Source organism: Siphateles boraxobius, unplaced genomic scaffold (genome assembly GCF_051911475.1).
Source record: "Siphateles boraxobius isolate OS27281-9 unplaced genomic scaffold, OSU_SipBor_1 8, whole genome shotgun sequence".
NCBI classification, from domain to species: Eukaryota; Metazoa; Chordata; class Actinopteri; order Cypriniformes; family Leuciscidae; genus Siphateles; species Siphateles boraxobius.
In genome coordinates, this window is record NW_027509208.1 from 30,680,111 (window position 1) to 30,684,544 (window position 4,434).

The 4,434-nt window shown below is 41.6% G+C and overlaps 1 long non-coding RNA gene across 1 annotated transcript; it reads right to left on the minus strand.

The window, feature by feature from the left end:
• Nucleotides 1–298: 298 nt before the first annotated feature.
• Nucleotides 299–1,325, minus strand: LOC143728589 (uncharacterized). The gene is made up of 2 exons (XR_013199841.1): nucleotides 1,204–1,325; nucleotides 299–458 (listed from the first exon to the last, which is right to left on the minus strand). It is a non-coding gene; the product is annotated as an uncharacterized LOC143728589 (long non-coding RNA).
• Nucleotides 1,326–4,434: the final 3,109 nt, after the last annotated feature.

The window sequence follows — 4,434 nt, forward strand, 5'->3', positions numbered from 1 at the left end:
AAATAATCTTTGGTAATATGGTTTGATCAATGTTACAATGTGATGTTGATTCTAAATACATTTTGTTGAAACACTGAAAAGGAATGTCAAACAATGTTGCCATCTGATATACCAAGTTAATGTTGAAACAACATTAACATTTCAACTACACTTCAATGGTGTGTCTACAAATTCCTGACCATTTCAAAATTAGGCGAAAACCTTTTAAAATATAAATGACACCTTTCCAGCAGTTGAGTCAATTTATTTTATTCAATCAATCAATGAAAAAAATTTTTTTAAAAGATTATTCGTTAAAAAAGAAAGGGGGAGAAATAGGACAAAAGCATTTCAACCTTTAAAAATAAAATTGGCTTCAGAAGTCTGATGTCATAACTACAGGTGGTCCAACGGTTCAGGTTTTTAAAAATCTGTCTTGCATCAGACTACTGCCTCTTTTCCTTTGGGTTCTCTGAAATCTGAAAAAGAAAGCATGATGTTACTCAAGAACGAGTCAATTCAGTTAGGATCAATGAAAACTTCCAGGCAGGTGCTGGAGCTAAACTCTTCATGAAGAGGAAAAAACACTTCTGAGCTATAGCCATCAACTACATCTCAGTTCATTTTCTACTTGGCATTCAAGTAACAAGTTTATCTTGTAGAATAAAAGAGCTTAGGTTTTTTCAATGAAAATTTCTTTAAAGGGATAGTTCAGCCCGAAATGAAAATTGTGTCATCATTTGCTCACCCTCAAGTTTTTACAACCCTGTATGAGTTTCTTTCTTCTGTTGAACACAAAATAAGATAATAAGATATTTTAAAGAATGTTGGTAACCAGAAAGCTGACGGTGGCCATTGATTTCCATAGTAGGACAAAAATACCATTGAAGTCAATACCATCAACCATCAGGTCTGGTTACCAACATCCTTCACTCTATCTTTTGTGTGCGGCAGAAGAAAGGCATTCATACAGGTTTGGAACAAATTGAGGGTAAATAAATGATGACATAATTTTCCTTTCAGGCTGAACTATCCTTTTAAAGGTGCAGATTCACCTTATGTAGACCTTAATTTCTTTAAATATCACAAAATAGCCATGTCAGTCACTTTCTTAATACACACAGATGTTTTTTGTTATTGTGTTTCAGTGGAAACAAGCTAAACTGAATGGAAATCAGTTACATTTCTCAAATTGAATACAGATTTAGGAATATGGATGGTTACCTGATTGAGCAGTGATAAGGCTCAGGATATCATCAAGTCCCAGGTCAGGTGATTATGCTGTCGACAACAACTCAGTGTATAATCAATGTCAGCATTATCAGGAGGGTGCTTCTCATTTTTCATTTATCTGCCTTCACTCCTACTAAAGGAGCTCTGCATGCAAGCACTGACGGATGAAGACATGGGCTATGTTTGCAGTGTAACATTCTTGCTCATGTTCACGTCTCCTGCACTTCAAGAAATCTGTTAAATGATCTTAGAACTTTATTCAGGAAATTCCTTATAAACTTTACTAAAGCAAGACGCATCTTTTAAGAATGTAGAAAAATAGATGCTTTACTCAAACAGTTTAATAACTTTTTAATGTATCTAATTACAGTGAGCAACAACGCAAATAAGCACACAAAACAAAGGAACAGAGAAATAATGTAGATGCACCATTGTTTGAAACTGTGCTAGAGAAGTCATGTAAGTATGTCAGGTGCTTCAACAAACAAGAGGTCTGTATAGGATGCACCTACAGTATGTTTTCTCTCTAATGAGGAAACATTAGACTACTGAGAAGTGCACATGCAAAACCAAAATGGGCGTTTACCAATCAGTGGTCAATTTCAAACTACAATAAATGTTTTTCAACAATTCTTTCAACAGACTTGCTAAAATCATGAAGGCCCATCCCTAAACCAAGCCCCCAGTGGATTAGAGCAAATCAGGTAAAGCGGTTGAAAATGCCAAAATGCCCGAGATAAATGCCTGAATGATCTTGCTCATCAACTACAAATCACTGTTAGTTCAATGTCACTGTCTCCACCCATGTGTGCTGTTGGCTTTCATCAAAATTTCAATGCTGATTCAACGCACTTTAAACATTGAAATGTCAATCTCAACCAAAATGATGGTTTGGATCAGAAATCAACATTGTATCAATGTCACCATGCTATCTGGGAAGCTCTTCAGTGGCTAATTCCCTAAAATGTTGTGCATTAAAACCAATGTTCTGTTGTTCTGACATGTCAACTTCTAATTTAGCCAATGTAATTAGTTTGAGGCAGGTTTATGAGTTTGTCTGATTAATGACTCATGAGAGGAGTATGAAACCTGATCAATAAGAGTCATGAGTTGTCACAGGTTGTTTCTGTTCCCATGCTTTTGTTTTTTAACTTTTAGGCTCCATTTAGACTGTCAGCTTTTGGGATTGACAACTGCATTTACTTACAGGTGTGTATTTCCACAGCAATTTCCACAGCAATTTACAGTAACGTCTCTATTCTATTCTCGAAATCTGTCTGTATGAACGTCAAATACTTTTTAGCTATGATGTGTTTTTAGTTTATATATAAAGTCCAGTGTGGCCATTGCCAATACATAATCTTGTTATAATTGATTCTTCTTTTTTTTCTTAATCATGTTTTGTTTCCACCTCCTATACCCACATTTTCTTGTATACTAAATAAGTGTCTACCCTTTGTTCCTGTCTTGTGTTCCCCTTGTCTTGTGTGGACTTTTATATTATTTCGTTTTTGCGCTTGCATCTTTTTCAAGATGTCATTCCACCTGTGCGTTTCTGGCTGCAGTCGTTCCCTGTTCCTCTCTGACGGTCACAATTGTTGCGTCCCATGTTTGGGCTTACAGCACTCTGAAGTAGAATTTGTGGACGGTTCATGTTCCCATTGCGGGAATATGACTGTCGCTGGGTTGAGATCGAGACTCGCCTTCGTCCACAAAGCTGGAGTCCCCATTACCATGCCCCACCCCCGGGTGCCGTCTGGGATGGGTGATCGGAGGTTAGTGATGGATGTCTCAACCGGTAACCATTCCCTGTGGGCTCCTCACTCCTCCATCACACCGCAGCCGGTTGAATTTCCTGTTGAACGTGCTGGTCCCTCTGTAATGGACCGATCACCCGTTTCAATTGGGGGTCAAAACGCCCTCAGAACACCAAAATGTTGTTGCCTCTGTTTTGAAGCACATCAGGATGCAGTGGATACAAATCTGTGGGAAGCACAACCTGATCGTCAGGTTCCTGAGGAGGTCGAAGAGACTGAATCTGCCTCTTTACCCTCTTGGGACTTATCTCTGGTGCTACTACACTGCGGAGACCTCCCTTGAGCCCTGCAGGCAGTGAGTTAAAAATCCTGTTTTTAGAGAAACGGTTGTCCTGCTTGCTTGGTCTTTATCTAAAGGGTAGGGACTTGCACACATTTTCGGTCAACAAATCGTGCCTGGAATTCATGCTGGCTAACTCTCAAGATATTTGAGACCCTGGCCTGGATATGTGCCCAAGGTTCCTACCTTTCCTATGGGACCAGGTGGTGAGCCTGCAAGCGCTGCCCCGGAGGAGGCAGACCTAGCCCTGTCTTTTCTCTGTCCGTCCGCTCAATTGCGGTTATACGTGCTCAGAATGCAAAGCCTTGACCTCAGACCAGCTCTTGTCTGTTACGGAGACCAGCAGAAGGGAAGGTTGTTTCCAAGGAGGGGTTGGCCCACTACATGTGGTTGTCTTCATCTTGGTGAATTCCCAAGGTGCACGTGCTCACCTGGGTGGTGAGCTCCTCCCAAGTGAGGGTATTGCTCCCTCCTAGGTTTTGACACAGAGTGCCTCACTGAACAGATGATAAATAGAGTTGGGGGCTGGGCGACACCTATCACGTTCGCTAAAGAACTGGCCTATGTGTTGAACCGCTGGGCTCCCTTCACATGAAGCCAGTTTCACTGTTAGCCCGGTTCGAAGTGTAGGCTTGCCGCGCCATTCCCCTCCTATGGACTGGATACATGTGAAATTCTTGGTCCAGTGAGTTGCCCTTATTAGCCGAACCCTGTCGAGTTCCTCCATACCCTTTGGCAATGGACCGGGCGGAACGTCCGAAGCCAGGCCTATCACTCGAATGCACTGGTGAAACATGTGTTAGGCTGGGTCCATATGTTATGATCCCTGTGGCGATCCCATATGTGTATTCTTCCACGGTACAGCTCCCTGCGGCGAGCCCGTGTCTTCCCTCGGCAGAACCTGCTCTGCCGTAACTGTCCGGGTGAGTTGTCTTGTTTTAACAGTACATGAAAATGACAGGCTCCCTAAGCGAAATCCCAATCAGTCGACATGTCGACTACGCCTCCGTTCCCTCCTTCAGGGAACGAGGGTTACATACGTAATCGAAACGTTTCTCATATTCTTTGTCTGGTGTTGTCCTTTATTGGATCTTTCGTTGATGTTCTCAGTTCTGCTCCCTGTTT